The sequence below is a fragment of the Loxodonta africana genome, chromosome 26, assembly GCF_030014295.1.
Source record: "Loxodonta africana isolate mLoxAfr1 chromosome 26, mLoxAfr1.hap2, whole genome shotgun sequence".
NCBI lineage: Eukaryota > Metazoa > Chordata > Mammalia > Proboscidea > Elephantidae > Loxodonta > Loxodonta africana.
Genome location: NC_087367.1, coordinates 32,312,558 through 32,330,128, shown reverse-complemented (window position 1 = coordinate 32,330,128; position 17,571 = coordinate 32,312,558). Strand labels below are relative to the sequence as shown.

At 39.2% G+C, this 17,571-nt stretch overlaps 1 long non-coding RNA gene across 1 annotated transcript in view; it reads left to right on the top strand.

Annotated features, from left to right (window-relative positions):
- Positions 1-15,944, top strand: part of LOC135228705 (uncharacterized) — a 378,080-nt gene extending 362,136 nt beyond the window's left edge. Inside the window, exons 2-3 of the long non-coding RNA XR_010319486.1 lie at positions 6,811-6,865; positions 14,446-15,944. This is a non-coding gene — a long non-coding RNA (uncharacterized LOC135228705). The remainder of the gene's footprint in view (positions 1-6,810; positions 6,866-14,445) is intronic.
- The last annotated feature ends 1,627 nt before the right edge of the window (positions 15,945-17,571 follow it).

Below are 17,571 nucleotides of genomic sequence, written 5' to 3'. Positions count from 1 at the left end.
TGTACTGGCTCTTCATGAGCACAAATAAGTGTTCCGGAATTCCCGTTCTTAGCCATGTTATCCATATTTGTTATGATCAGCACAGTCGAATGCCTTTGCATAGTTAATAAAACACAGGTAAACATCTTTTTTGAATTCTGTGCTTTCAGCCAGGATCCATCTGACATCAGCAATGATATCCCTTTTTCTACGTCCTCTTCTGAATCTGGCTTGAATTTCTGGCAATCTCCTGTCTATGGAAGGCTGCAGCTACTTTTGAATGATCTTCAGTAAAATTTTATTTACGTGTGATATTAATGACATTGATAATTTCTACATTTGGTTGGATAACATTTTTTTGGAATAGGCATAAATATGAATCTCTTCCAGTCGGTTGGCCAGGTAGCTGTCTCCCACATTTCTTGGCATAGATGGCACTGCGTCCATTTGTTGAAACATTTTAATCGGTCTTATTTTTCACCAATGCCTTCAGTGCAGCTTGGGCCTCTTCCTTCAATACCATCGTTACTCGATCATATCCTACCTCTTGAAATGGTTGAACATCGACCAATCCTTTTTGGTACAGTGACTCTGTGTATTTCTTCTATCTGCTTTTCATGCTTCCTATGTCGTTTAATATTTTCCCCGTAGAATCATTCCATATTATATCAACTTGAGCTTGAATTTTTTTCCTCAGTTCTTTCAACTTGGGAAATGCCCAGTGTATTCTTCCCTTTTGGTTTTCCATCTCCAGGTCTTTGCACATGTCATTATAATACTTTATCTTCTCAAGCTGCCATTTGAAATCTTCTGTTCAGCTCTTTTACTTCATCATTTCTTCCATTTGCTTTAGCTACTCGACGTTCAAGAGCAAGTTTCAGAGTGTCATTTGACATTCGTTTTGGTCTTTTTTCTTTTCTTTCCTGTCTTTTTGATGACCTCTTGTTTTCATGTATGATGTCCTTAATGTCATTCCACAACTCATCTGGTCTTCTGCATTAATGTTCCACATGTCAAATCTATTCTTGAGATGGTCTCTAAATTCAGATGGAATATACTCAAAGTCATACTTTGGCTCTCTTGGATCTATTTTACTTTTCTTCAGCTTCAACTTACATATGAGCAATTGACGTTCTGTTCCACAGTTGCCTCTTGGCCTTGTTCTAACTGATGATATTGAGCTTTTCCAGTGTCTCTTTCCACAGATGCAGTTGATTTGATTTGTGTGTATTCCATCTGGTGAGGTCCATATGTTTATGTTGTTGAAAAAAGGTATTTGCAATGAAGAAGTTATCGGTCTTGCAAAATTTTATCATGCAATTTCAGGTGCTGTTTCTATCACCAAGGCCATATTTTCCAACTACCAATCCTTCTTTGTTTCCAACTTTTGCTTTCCAATCACCAGTAATTATCAATGCATCCTGATTGCAAGTTCGATTAATTTCAGACTGCAGAAGTTGGTAAAAATCTTCAATTTCTTGTGATATAACCCAGCAATCCCATTCACAGGAAGGTGTCCTAGAGAAATAAGAGCCATCACATGAATAGACTTAGGCACACCCATATTCATTGCAGCATTGTTCACAATAGCAAAAAGATGGAAGCAACCTAGACACCCAGCAACTGGTAAAGAACAATGATGAATCTGCAAAGCATCTCACAACCCGGATGAATCTGGAGGGCATTATGCTGAAGGAAATGAGTCAATCACAAAAAGACAAACATTGTATGAGATGATTACTATAAAAACTCATGAAAAAGTTTACACACAAAAAGAAGCAATCTTTAACGATTACAAGGGAAGGGAGGGGTGGGGATGGAATAACACTAGATAGACAATAGATAAGAGGTAACTTTGGTTAAGGGTAAGACAGTACACGATACTTGGGAAGCCAGCACAACCTGTCCAAGACAAGGTCATGGAAACGCCACAGATACATCCAAACTCTCTGAGGAACCAAATTACTGGGCTGAGGGCTATGGGGACCATGGTCTCAGCGAACATCTAGGTCAATTTGCGTAACATAGATTATAAAGAAAATATTCTACATTCTATTTGGTGAGTAGCGTCTAGGGTCTTAAAACTGTGTAAGCGACTATCTAAGATATTTCTCTGGTCTTACCCCATTCAGAGCAAGGAAGAATGAAGATAACAAAAGACACAAGGGAAAGATTAGTCCAAAGGATTAACTGCCCAGAACTACCACAACCTCCACCAGACTGAGTAAAGCACAATTAGATGGTACCCGGCTACACTACTGACTGCTCTGACAGGGATCACAATAGAGGGTCCCAGACAGAGCTGGATAAAGATATAGAACAAAATTCTAACTCACAAAAAAAGACCAGACTTACTGGCCTGACAGAGACTAGAGAAACCCCAAGAGTACGGCTCCTGGACACACTTTTAGCTCAATAATGAAGTCACTCTTGAAGTTCACCTTTCAGCCAAAGATTAGACAGGCCCATAAAACATAACAGAACTATAGGGGTACATCAGCCCTGAGGCAAGGACTAGAAGGCAGGAGGGGACAGAAAAGCTGGTAATAGGGAACCCAAGGCCAAGAAGGGAGAATATTGACATATACTAACCACTGTCACAAAACAATATGTGTACTGATTGTTTAATGAGAAGCTAGTTTGTTCTGTATACGTTCATCTAAAGTACAATAATAATAACAATAAATCTTCAGTTTCATCTTTAGCCTTAGTGGTTAGCACATACATTTTAATAATAGTTGTATTAACTGGTCTTCCTTGCAAGGGTATGAATGTTATCCTATCACTGACTGTGTTGTACTTCAGGATAGGTCTTGAAATGTTTTGATACATATCAGATCCTAAAAATTTGCCTTGCTCTTTGGATTCCTGGCTTCTTGTTTACGCGGTTTTCCAGGTGAAAAACAGTGCTTGTTTACCTCTCTCTGCTTTGTTGCAATGCATGGCTGAGCTTATTATACAAGAATAGTGGTGGCGACAAGCTCGTAGCAAATGAACGTTTTGAAGATGGTGTTTTCCAAAGTACTTTAGTGATCTTGGAATAGGATGGTTTCACCAGGCTCATTCACAGCCTTCTCCCCACTAAATAAATGGAATCTGAAATTACCCTTTCTGAAGCACTGAAAATACATAAACTTTTTCTTCCCTTAACCAGCTGGATAATGAATTTCAAGCCTGGGCTATTTAGAAGAGTTGGAAGTAGATCTCCATCACTTGCAAAACGATAACCAGGTTCCTGGATAAATGGTGTGGCCTGTCTGAACCGAAGTTCCATAGAGTTCCAAAGAATCACCTCTGCTTTAGGGTTTACATCAATAAACTGAGAACATACAGGAAGTGTCCAGCTTATAAGTTTGTACAGGCATACCTTGGAAGATATTGTAGGCTGGGTTTCAGACCACTGCAATAAAGCAAATATCACAATAAATCAAGTCACATGAATTTTCTGGTTCCCAGTGCATATAAAAGTTACGTTTACACTATACTGTAGTCCATTTGGAAACCCTGGTGGTGTAGTGGTTAAGTGCTATGGCTGCTAAGCAAAGGGTCAGCAGTTCAAATCCACCAGGTGCTCCTTGGAAACTCTATGGAACAGTTCTACTCTGTCCTATAGGGTTGCTATGAGTAAGAATCGCCTCGAGGGCACTGGGTTTGGTTTGGTTTGGTAGTCCATTAAGTGTGCAATAGCATTATACTTAAAACAAACAATGTACATACCTTAACTAAAAATACTTTATTGCTGAAAAATGCTAACCATTACCTGAGCCTTCAGAGAGTTGTCATCTTTTTCTTGGTGGACGGTCTTGCCTTGATGATGGTGGCTACTGACTGATTAGGGTGGTGGTTGCTGAAGGTTGGGGTGGCTGTGGCAATTTTTTAAAATAAGACAATGAAGTTTGCCACATTGATCAACTCTTTCTTTTATGAAAGATTTCTCTGTAGCATGTGATGCTATCTGATAGCATTTTACCCACAGTAGAACTTCTTTCAAAACTAGAATCAATCCTCTCAAATCCTGCCAGTTTTTTTATCAGTTAAGTTTATGTAATATTCTAAATCCTTTGTTATCATTTCTACAATGTTCACAGCATCTTCACCAGGAGTAAATTCCATCTCAAGAAATCACCTTCATTGCTCATGCATAAGAAGCAACTCCTCATCGATTAAAGTTTTATCATGAGATTGCAGGAATTCAGTGACATCTTTAGGTTCCACTTCCAGTTCTTTTGCTTTTTGCACTGCATCTGTGGTTAGTTTCTCCACTGAAGTTATGAACTCCTCAAAGTCATCCATGAAGGTCAGAATCAACTGCTTCCAAACTGCATTGATATTTTGACCTCCTCCCATGAATCATGAATGTTCTTAATGGCATCTAGAATGGTAAATTCTTTCTAGAGGTTTTCGATTTACTTTGCCCAGATCAATCAGAAGAGTCACTATTTATGGAAGCTATAGCCTTACAAAATGTATTTCCTAAATAATAAGACTTGAAAGTAGAATTTAGTCCTTGATCCATTGGCTATAAAATGGATGTTGTGTTAGTAGGCATGAAAACAACATTAATCTCCTTGCACATCTCCATCAGAGCTCTTGGATGACCAGGTGTGTTGTTAACGAGCAGTAACATTTGGAAAGGAATCTTTTTTTCTGAGTAGTAGGTCTCAACAGTGGGCATTAAATATTTGGTAAACCATGTTGTAAACAGAAGTGCTGCCTTCCAGGCTTTGTTCCTTCATTTATAGAGCACAGATGAAACTTGCAGCTTCATCTTGCATTTCTTTGTTATGGAGATAGCTTCTTTCCTTAACCCTCATGAACCAAACTCAGCTAACTTCAAACTTTTCCTCTCCAGCTTCTTAACCTCTCTCAGCCCTCATAGAATTGAACAGAGTTAGGACCTTGCTCTGGATTGGGCTTTGGCTTAAGGAAATGTTGTGGCTGGTTTGATCTTCTATCCAGACCATTAAAATTTTCTCCATATCAGCAATAAGGCTATTTGTCTTTCTTATCATTTGGGTGTTCACAGGCGTAGCACTTTTAATTTTCTTCAGTAACTTTTCCTTTGTATTCACAATTTGGCTATTTGGCACAAGAAGCCTAGTTTTCAGCCTATATTGGCTTTCAACGTGCCTCTCTCACTAAGCATAATCATTTGTAGCTTTTGTTTCAAAGTGAGAGACATGTGACTCTACCTTTCTTTTGAACACTTAGGAGCCATTGTAGGGTTGTTAATTGACCAAATTTGTAGGGCCAAACTTCAATATTGTTCTGTCTCAGGGAATTGGGAGGTCTGAGGAGAGGGAGAGAGATGGGGGAATGGCTGGTCAATGAAGCAGTATGAAGACACACATTTATTGATTTATTGGTTAAGTTCTTATATAGGTACAGTCCGTGGCACCCCAAAACAATTACAATAGTAACATCAGAGTTCACTGATCACAGATCACTATAACAGATATAATAATAATGAAAAATCTGAAATACTGTGAGAACAAAATGTGACAAAGAAGCACAAAGTTGAGCACATGCTGCTGGAAAAATGGTGCCGATAGACTTGCTTGAAGCAGGGTTGCTGCAAACTTTCAATTTGTAAGAACTGTAATATCTGTGAAGTGCAATAAAGCAAAGTACTATAAAATGAGACATGCCTCTATTTTCTGGTATAAGTCCCAGAAAAATTGACAAAACTGTGTATGGATAAATGTTGCAGAGTTATATAATGTTGATGGAAAAGGAAACTTATCAACAGTCTAATAACGATTATGACAGCTAATACTTTTGAATACTTTGCACAGAGTGGTTAATATGCAATGTCTCATTTAATGTGATCCAAGTCACTCATTTTATAAATCGAGAAGTTTAGACATTTTAGTTAATTGGAAATTTTCACCTACAACATGTACTCTCCTTCATCCTGGTGCTAAATATGAGAGACTGAGTACATGAACTACATTTATATGATAGTTAAAAATAGGGAATATAGTATACTGGTTAGTATGCCTGACTTCTGGGTGATACAAATCTGAGATTGGATCCTAGCTCTGCTTCTCACTAGCTGTGTGACATTGGAAGAGTCACTTATCCTGTACAAATCATTATTTCTTCATCTGTATAATGGAGATAATAATGCTGCATTGGTTGTTGTAGGAATTAAATGAAATCATGAATGTAAATTTCATACCACAGAAATTCTGGTGGCGTAGTGGTTAAGAGCTACAGCTGCTAACCAAAGGCAGTTTGAATCCACTAGGCATTCCTTGGAAACAGTATGGGGCATTCTACTCTGTCCTTTAGGGTCACTATGAGTTGGAATCGACTCGATGGCAATGGGTTGGCTTGGCATCTAGTGATAGCACAATAAATAGTAGCTATTAAAATTTACGTTAAGTTCTTATCAGTTTTCTAATTATAATCTACATTTTATTTTTAATATTATTTTATGACTTTACAGGGAGTCCCTGGGTGGTGCAAATGGTTAAGTATGGAATTACTAATCGAATGGTTGGCAGTTGGAGCCCACCCAGAGATGTCTTGAAAGAAAGGCCTGGTTATCTACTTCTGAAAAGTCACAGCCATGAAAACCCTATAGACCAGTTCTACTCCACAACACATGGGGTCACCATGAGTTGGAATCAACTTGATGGCAACTGGTTTTTGGTTTTATAGCTTTACTTATTTTGCAGATGAGGAAATGGAATCACATAAAAGAGAAGTAAATGCTGCTCTCACTCTGTAATATTAAATAAAAGCTGAGACTCAGATAGAGATGTTCTCAAGATCTTTCCTATTCTGTGATGATGTTTCTTTACACTAAGTGTTCATTTCTTTCAGCTGACAATTTATTGGGAACCAGATCAGCTCCCTGCTTAGGCTGCAACTCCTTGAGGTAAGGAACTTTGCATTTCCAGGGGATTCAACACACTACAACCAAAAAGCCAAACCCACTGCCATGGACTCATGGTGACCCCATGTGTTAGAGAGTAAAACTGAATCATAGGGTTTTCTTGGCTATGATCTTTATGGAAGCAGGTCACCAGGATTTTCTTCTGTCTCAACACAGTAGATCTTCAATAAATATGTGTTCACTTCATAATGATAAGCTAATACACAATTCTAAAGGATGTGAACTCTCAGTACAAGTTACGTTCATAGGTCACTTGTCCCTCAGACTGAATCTAAAAGATAGAACAAAGGGAGGTATCACAGAAAGGCAAAGAGCATCATGAAATACTTAGACAGCCAAGACAGGGCATCATTGCTGGGCAATTTGGCCCAGTCTTTTTGGAGGTAATTATATGGGCCAATTATACATTAACCAATTATACAGGTGTAAAACACCATTTTCTTTTCTGCTTCCTGTATCCCTCACCACAGTTCTAGAATTTTATTCTCATAAAAATATGGGGCTAGGAGGTGAGCCAAGATGTGGAATAGACAGACACTTCCAGCAAGCCCTCTTACAAAAAGACCCAAAAAAACAAGTGAAACGAGTATATTTATGACAAGTTAGGAGCCCTGAACATCAAAGGCAAGCTTAGAAAATGGACTGAGGGGCAGGGAAAGGAAGAGACAGTTCAGAAACAGAGAGGAGTTACTGGACCTGAATCTCTGGGAGCCCTCAGGCACCATTTCTGGGAGTGGCAGTGGCAGACTGGCACTAGCATTCAGACGCAGTTTCATCAGGGAGAAGCAGCCAGCCACACAGCTTACTCACGCCTCTGGAACCAGAGAATAACGGCACTCTTGACAAAAGCTAAGTACTTGTGTACATTTTACCATGCCTTCCTATTCCCAAGCTAGCTTCAGCAGCTGATTTCCCTGGGCCTGAGATAGGCCCTGTTGAGCGCCTAGAGCCATGCTCCCAGCCTTGGAGAAGGAATAAATTTGCAACTGGGGGAAAAGATAATTTTCCAGCTCCACTAAGAAGGGGCGCTCAGGACAGAAGTGGCTCCTGTCCAGGCATAAACAGTCTGAGGACTTTGAGTACCTTCCCTCTTTGCATAGATCTGTGTGGGCCTATTTCAGGAGGATAGGCCCCTGCTGGCAGATTACAACTGTTTCATCTGTGTGGTGGAGAGATGGATGTTTGATGTTTGACATTGCCTTGCTATTAAACAGGGTCCTCAACTACCCACATCAGGGGCTTAAGGACTGGTGGCTCCACTCCGGTCAACCAGACACCCATGACAGAGGCACAAGGATAATTGGTACCTCCCGGTCCTCACAACCAAAAACATTCGGTGCCCATGGTCTGTCTGCAGAATCCACCCACCTGTATGCTGTACAGAACAGGGAACGCTTTCCTCAGAGACACTTAGGGGATGATTCTCAGCTTCCTGCCTTGTTCAGAGCATGACCGCCTGCTGCAATCAGATACCAGTACCTACACCAATCACCCCTGCCCCTCTAAGACTGTAGGACAGAGCCTGTACCACACACTTGATGATCAGCTACCTGGACACCTGAGCTGAATTCATACAAGAAAAGTGAATGGACCCCTGGACTGATATACCTGATAACAGCTCTAACTTAAAGATGGCTCGGAGACAATAGTCAATATCAAGTCACATAAAGAAACAGAGCATGATCGCATCAACAAGTTCTCAAAACAAAGAATCCAGCGATCTTCTAGATGAAAGTGCCTTCCTGGAATTACCAGGGGCAGAATACAAAAGATTAGTATACAGAACCCTTCAAGAGATCAGGGAGGAGATCAGGCAATATGCAGAACAAGCCAAGGAACACACAGATAAAGCAGTTGAAGAAATTAAAAAGATTATTCAGGAACATAATGAAAAATTTAATAAGCTGGAAAAATCCATAGACAGAAATCAGAAATTCAGAAGATTAACAATAAAATTACAGATGTAGACAACATAATCAGAAGCCAACCCAGACAGGGAAATCACGAAAATAAATCAAGATAAAAAAACACTCAAACAGGGAAACAGCGATGTTATTATGTAAAAGAAGGCAACATTAAAACAATAAAGAGGGACTAAGAAATGTTTTTTTTTTTTTTTAAGAAATGTAGTCATAGATCTTCCATATGGAGAGGAAGACAAGGTGATACAAAGAAATAGAAATTAGGTTTAAATTTAGAAAAATAGGGGTAAATAATAAGGTAAGCACAAAGGAGACAAACTATCATACGCATCAAAATAAAATACAAGAAAAAAATAGAGACTCAGCAGAAACAAAATCAACAACGAATACAAGGTAAGGACAATATACAAAGAATCTACTCAGAACATAAAACAGTGCGAAAAAGAAACTGTTAACAATATGTAGAAAAATGCATCAAAATTATAGCACTAAATTCATACCTATCCAAAGTTACGCTGAATGTAAATGGACTAAATCCACCAATTAAGAGACAGAGAGTGGCAGGATGGATTAAAAAACAAGATCTGTCTATATCCTGCCTACAAAAACACACCTTAGACTTAGAAACAAAAATAAACTAAAATTCAAAGGACAGAAAAAATATATAAAGCAAATAATAATCAAAAAAGAGCAGGAATGGCAATATTAATTTCTGACAAAATAGACTTTAAAGTTAAATCCAAACAGAAAGTGGAGGGAGAGAGCAGGCTGTGTCATTAGGGGGAGAGTAATTGGGAGTGTGTAGCAAGGTGTATATGGGTTTTTGTGTGAGATACTGACTTGATTTGTAAACTTTCACTTAAAGCACAATAAAAATTATTTTTTTTAGAAAGTTAAATCCATCATATAGGATGAGGAAGGACATTATATAATGATTAAAAGGGCAATAAACCAAGAAAATATAACCATATTAAATATTTATGCACCCAATAACAGGGCTGCAAGATACATAAAACAAACTCTATCAGCATTGAAAAGTGAGATAGACAGCTCCACAATAATAGTAGGAGACTTCAACGGACCACTTTTAGTTAAGAACAGGGCATCCAGAAAGAAGCTCAATAAAGACACAGAAGATCTAAATGCCACAATGAGCCAACATGACCTCATAGACATATACAGAACACTCCACCACACAGCAGCCAAGTATACTTCCTTTTCTAGTGCACCACACATTAGGTCGTAAAGCATGCCTTGGCAGAATCCAAAACATTGAAATATTACAAAGCATCTCCTCTGACCATAAGGCCATAAAAACAGAAATCAATAACAGAGAGAACAGGGAAATTAATCAAACTCTTGGGAACTGAACAATACTCTGCTCAAAAAAGACTGGATTATAGAAGACATTAAGGATGGAATAAAGAAATTCAGAGAATCCAATGAGAATGAAAACACTTCCTATCAGAGCGTTTGGGCCACAGAGAAAGCAGTGCTCAGAGGTCGATTTATATCAATAAACACACACACCCATAAAGAAGAAAGAGAAAAAAATCTAAGGATTATTCCTACATCTTGAACAAATAGAGAGCAACAAAAGAAATACTACGGTGCCAGAAGAAAACAAATTATAAAAATTAGAGCAGAACTAAATGAAATAAGAAACAGAAAAACATTTGAAAGAATTAACAAGACCAAAAGCTGGTTCTTTGAAATAATCAACAAACTTGATAAACCACTGGCCAAACTGACAAAAGAAAAACAGGAGAGGAAACAAATAACCCGAATAAGAAACGAGATGGGTGATATTACAACAGACCCAACTGAAATTAAGAGTCATATTAGATGACTATGAAAAATTGTACTCTAACAAATCTGAAAACCTAGCAGAAATGGGTGGATTCCTAGAAACACACTACCTACCTAAACTAACACAAACAGAGGTAGAACAACTAAATAAACCCAAAACAAATGAAGAGATTGAAAAGGTAATCAAAAAACTCCTGACAAAAAGAAACATTGAGCCGGACTGCTTCACTACAGTGTTCTACCAAACTTTCAGAAAAGAGTTAATGCCACTACTTCTAAAGGTATTTCAGAGAATAGAAAAGGATGGAATACTATCAAACTCATTCTATGAAGCCACCATATCCCTGATACCAAAACCAGGTAAAGACACCACAAACAAAGAAAATTACTGACCTATATCTCTTGTGAACTAAGATGCAAAAATCCTCAACAAAATTCGAACCAAAAGAATTCAACAACATATCAAAAAATAATTCACCATGACCAAGTGGGACTCATACTAGATATGCAGGGGTGGTTCAACCTTAGAAAAGCAATCAATGCAATCCATCATATAAATAAAAGACAAGAATCACATGATTTTATCAATTGCTGCAGAAAAGGCATTTGACAAAGTTCAACACCCATTCATGATAAAACCTGTCAGCAAAATAGAAATAGAAGGAAAATTCCTCAGCATAGTAAAGGGAATTTATGCAAAGCCAATAGCCAACATCGTCCTAAATGGAGAGAGTCTGAAAGCATTCCCATTGAGATCGGGAACCAAACAAGTTTCCCCTTTATCACCACTCTTATTCAACATTGTTCTGAAGGTCCTAGGCAGAGCAATTAGGCTAGATAAAGAAATAAAGGGCATCCAGACTGGCAAGGAAGAAGTAAAAGTATCTCTACTTGCAGATGACATTATCTTATACACAGAAAACCCTGAGGAATCCTCAAGAAAACTACTGAGACTAATAGCAGAGTTCAGCAGAGCATCAGGATACAAGGTAAACATACAAAAATCAGTTGGATTCCTCTACACCAACAATAAAAAGACCATTGAAGAGGAAACCTCCAAATCAATACCATTTACAGCAGTGTCCAAGAAGATAAAATACTTAGGAATAAATCTTACCAGAGATCTAAAAGACTTATACAAAGAAAACTACAATACACTTCTGCAAGAAACCAAAAGAGACCTACATAAGTGGAAAAACATACCTTGCTCATGTATAGGAAGACTTAACATTATAAAAATGCCTGTTCTACCCAAAGCGATCTACAGATTTAATGCAATTCCAATCCAAATTCCAATGACATTTTTTAATGAGATGGAGAAACAAATCAGCAACTTCATATGGAAGGGTAAGAGGCCCTGGATAAGTAAAGCGTTACTGAAAAAGAAGAACAAAGTGGGAGGCTAAACACTACCTGATTTTAGAACATTTTATTCTGCCACAGTAGTCAAAACAGCCTGGTACTGGTTCAACAACAGATACATAGACCAATGGAACAGAATTGAGAATCAAGAAATAAATCCATCCACACATGGGCAGTTGATATGTGACAAAGGCCTCAATTCACTTAAATGGGGAAAAGACAGTCTTTTTAACAAATGGTGCTGGCAAAAGAAAATGAAACAAAACCCATACCTCACACCATGCACAAAAACTAACCCAAAATGGATCAAAGATCTACATACAAAATCTAAAAAGATAAAGATCATGAAAGAAAAAATAGGGACAATGTTAGGAGTCCTAATACATGGCATAAACATTACAAACAATGCAGAAGAGAAATTAGATAACTGGGAGCTCCTAAAAATCAAACACCTATGCTCATCCAAACACTTCACCGAAAGAACAAAAGATTACCTACAGTCTGGGAAAGTTTTTAGCTGTGACATTTCCGATCAGTGCCTGATCTCTAAAATCTACATGATACAGCAAAAACTCAAACCAGAAAAAGACAAATAACCCAATTTAAAAATGGGCAAAGGTATGAACAGACACTTCACTAAAGAAGACATTCAGGCAGCTAACAGATATATGAGGAAATGCTCACGATCATTAGCCATTAGAGAAATGCAAATCAAAACTACAATGAGATTCCATCTCACTCCAACAAGGCTGGCATTAATCCAAAAAACAGAAAAGAATAAATATTGGAGAGGCTGTGGAGACACTGGGACACTTATACACTGCTGATGGGAATGTCAAATGGTACAACCACTTTGGAAATTGTTTTCACGCTTCCTTAAAAAGCTAGATATAGAAGTACCATCCGACCTAGCAATCCCACACCCATGTTCATTGCAGCACTGTTTACAATAGCAAAAAGATGGAAGCAACCAAGGTGCCCATCAACAGATGAAAAGATAAGTAAATTATGGTATATTCATTTGATGGAATACTACACATCGATAAAGAACAGTGATGAACCTCTGAAACATTTCATAACACGGAGGAATCTGGAAGGCATTATGCTGAGTGAAATTAGTCAATTGCAAAAGGACAAATATTGTATAAGACCACTATTATAAGAAATCGAGAAATAGTTTACAAAGAGAAGAAATATTCTTTGATGGTTACTAGAGGTGGGAGGAAGAGAGGGTGGGAGAGAGGTATTCACTAATTAGATAGTAGATAAGAACTACTTTAGGTGAAGGGAAAGACAACACACAATACAGGTGAGGTCAGCACAACTGGACTAAACCAAAAGCAAAGAAGTTTCCTGAACAAACTGAGTTCTTTGAAGGCCAGTGTAGCAGGGGTGGGGGTTTGGGGACCATTGTTTCAGGGGACATTTAAGTCAACAGGCATAATAAAATGTATTAAGAATACATTCTGCATCCCACTTTGGAGAGCGGCTTCTGAGGTCTTAAATGCGAGTAAACGAGTGGTCATCTAAGATGCATCAATTGGTGTCAACCCACCTGGACCAAAGGAGAATGAAGAATGCCAAGGACACAAGGTAACTATGAGCCCAAGAGACAGAAAGTTCCACATAAACCAGGGAGTACACCAGCTTTACACCAGCCTGAGACCAGAAGAGCCAGATGGTGCCCGGCTACAACCGATGACTGCCCTGACAGGGAACACAACAGAGAATCCCTGAGGGAGCAGGAGAGCAGTGGGATGCAGACCCCAAATTTTCATAAAAAGATCACACTTAATGGTCTAACTGAGAGCAGAAGGCCCAGTGGTCATGGCCCCCAGACCTTCTATTAGCCCAGGACAGAAACCGTTCCCCAAGCCAACTCTTCAGACAGGGGTTGGACTAGAGCATGAGATGGAGGGGAACGCTGGTGAGGAGTGAGCTTCTTGGATCAGGTGGACACTTGAGACTATGTTGGCATCTCCTGCCTGGAGGGGAGGTGAGAGGGTGGAGGGGATTAGAAGCTGGCAGAATGGACATGAAAAGAGAGAGCGAAGGGAGGGAGCAGACTGTCTCATTAGGGGTAGAGTAATTGGGAGTATGTAGCAAGGTGTATATAAGTTTTTGTGTGACAGACTGATTTGATTTTTAAACTTTCACTTAAAGCACAATACAAAGGAAAAAAAAACCATATGGGGCTATATTTATTAATCCTTTTATTTTATTGGTATTTATTGAAATTTTGGTATGCACCAGGCATTGTATTAGATCTCAAGTGTGCAAAAATGGGTAAAATTGAGTCTTTCTTTATATAACTCATAGTAGGATGAAAGACAAAATATTAAATAGAAAAACATAACTGTGATAACTTTATTAAGATTGAGATTTTTAAGATGGCAGTGGGTTTGGTTTTATGTTTTACTGTGTTGAGTTCACTGGAAAGGCAAAGTTCCTAACATCAAGAAATTACAGCCTAAGCTCTAGTTGCTGTTATAGTCGGGAAACCTGATCAGGACTGGGAAGATCAGAAAAAGACTCCATGGAAGGAATGGTAAGTGAGCTAAGGCTTATCAAAGTAGTTAAACCGGCAGTAGGAAGGAAGAGTATTCAGTGGATGTTACATGCTTAAAAGCATAAAGACTTGAATGAACTAGGACCATAATGGGAAATTCAGGTAACTCAATATAGCTGAAATCTACAGCAAAGAGGGACAGGGCAATAAATATAGCAGGTGAAGCAAACATGAACAGATTCTGAAGAACTGTTTTGGTAAACCAAGTGAGAAATCACGACAAGGACTTGGTAATCAATAGTACAGGGCAGAAGATGGAAAGGAAGAAGCTACAGATGACTCCCAGGCTTCTAACTTGGGTGACCGGGAGATAGTGGTAAAATTCACTAAGTAATATATAAGGAGAGGCAGGATTAGTGGAAAGTGTTATAAATTCAATTTGGGAGATGTTAAGTGTAAAGGACTTATGGGATTCTCAGTTGGATATATCTAGTAGGTCTTTTGATATTCAGGTCGGGAAAAGGATCAGGGCTAAAGATGTAGATTTGGGAGTCATCAGGGTATAGGTAATAAATGAAGCCAAGGGAATGCATGAAATAAGTCACGGAGAACTTAAACGGGCGCACTTAATAAAAAGAAGGGAAAAGTGAAGAAATATGTAAGGTGACTGGAGAGCAAGAATGGTGTGGCTGAAGTCAAAGCTGGAGAGCATGAAGAGGTCATGGGATAATTAATAGTAGCAAATGTTGCAGAGACAGAAGGTAACACTAAGAACTGAAAAGTGTTAATTAGATTTAACAATACGTAGGTCTCTAGTGACCATAGGAATAATCATTTCAGAGAAGAGCTGGAAGCCAAAAAAAGATGCTGAAAAAGAGATGAGAAGGAAAAAGTAATGGTAGTGAGGGCAGACACCTCTTTCTAAAAGCTTGTATGTGAAAAGCAGAGAAGGTAGGCAGGGAAGAGGGACCAGGCTTTGATGTGGTTTTATCTGAGTGGTTTTTGTGTTTGCATATGTGTGCGCATGTACATGTGCGTACGGTTTTTGAAGAAGGAAAACACTTGGACGTATTTATATTTGTATGGAAAATAACCTAAGGATTGTGTGGAAGTCATATTCAGTTTTTCCTCCATCTGGGCACATGGTAGGCTCTCATTTTTTTCCACCCTTTGAAATTAGAGCTGTGGGACTTGTTATTGCTGATAAAATGTAAGTGGATGTGACCTTGTCACTTCTAGGTGTAAACTAGAGCCAGTGTAAATTTTCTACCTTTCTTTTTCCAGTCTCAGTCATCTGAAAAGTAGGTGTCAAGATAAGTCTCCTGTTAGCCTGTCCCCCCGCAAGACTGTAATAAACAGAGCCCCCCAGGTGGCCCACATTGAATTTGGAACATGAGCTAAAGATCAGGAACTTAGTTCATGTTATTTTTCCATCTCCTGCATTCTACACTGCACCTCAGCTCTGTGTCTACAAATTTTCTCATTTCTCTTCAGAAGCATTGATTCTTCTTCTGTTTGTGCAATGTAGAAAGTGGCTGTATGGTCATCATGTTTAAGCACCCACAACAGGCTGACTAAAGATTCTGTGTCCCAATTCCAAGTTCCCATGAGAAAGAATCTGAGTGGCTGACTGTTATGGATTGAATTGTGTCCCCCCAAAAAATGTGTATCAATTTGTCTAGTCCATGATTCCCCATATTGTGTGGTTGTCCACAGTTTTGTCATCTGATAAGATTTTCCTACATGTTGTAAATCCTACCTCTATGATGTTAATGAGGTGGGGTTAGTGGAAGTTATGTTAATGAGGCAGGACTCAATCTATAAGATGAAGTTTTGTCTTCAGTCAACTCTTTTGAGATATAAAAGAGAGACGCGAGCAGAGAGACATGGGGGACCTCATGCCACCAAGAAAGCAGTGCTGGTAACAGTGCTTATTCTTTGGACCTGGGGTCCCTTCGTAGAAAAGCTCCTAGACCAGGGGAAGAGTGATGACAAGGACCTTCCCCCAGAAACAACACAGAGAGAAATCTTTCCCCTGGAGCCGACACCCTGAATTCAGACTTCTAGCCTCTAGATTGTGAGAGAATAAATTTCTCTTTGTTAAAGCCATTCATTTGTGGCATTTCTGTTATACCAGCATTAGATAACTAAGATAGAATTTGGTAGCAGAAGAGTGGGGTGGTGCTCTAACAGATACCTAAAATGTGGAAGCTGTTTTGAAACTGTGAATGGATAGGGACTGAGGAGGTTTTAAAGTGCCTAACTGTAAAAATTTAGATTGGCTTTAGGAGACTCTTGGTGGAATTATGGACACCAGACAATTTTGGTGAGGGGTCAGAAGGAAGTGAAGAGAGCTGTTACACTAGATGTGGCAAGAAGCAACAGCAGAAAAATGGCAGCAGAAGAACCAGAAGACCAGCACAAGACAGAACTGGAGCTAATCCATGGTGTAAGAGAACTGAATGCCTTTGGCAGAGTGGGGTGCCTCCAAGCACTTATCGGTGAAGTGAGCTGAGTGCCTTCCAGCCAAGGTTTACTGGCAAAGTGGATGCCTTCAGGCACTTAGTGGTGGAGCTAAAGAGCTTTGGAACACTTCCCCCAGCAGAGCAGACATGGGCTACAAGGCCCGAGGGGCCAAGAGGAAGCAGAAGCAGAAAGCAGAAGAGACAAAGCATAGAGAGTCATGACCTCTGGGGTCTCAAAGGGTGGAGCTGCCACTCAGGTGGACTAGGAGAATGGACCTGTCCAAATTTCGAGGGAGCAGAGTTGCCATTCCAGTGGGCCTGGAAGGCTGAACTGGAGCCCAGGGCCAAAAGGCCTCCACTCAGAATCGGGACAGTATGGCCAATACCCAGAGTCTGAAGGGTAGGGTCATTTTGTAAATGGTCTCAGAGAACAGAGGATTATTTTCAAGCCTTGAGGGTTAATGTAATGTGTTCTGCTGACTTATGTGGTGTCTGTTACCCTTTCTTTCCATCCAGTATCTCTCATTTTTTGGAATCAACTCGACGGTACTGGGTTTGGTTTGTTTTTTTGGTAGTGGAAATGTCTAGCTTTTGCCTCTTCTACCATTGTACTTTGGAAGC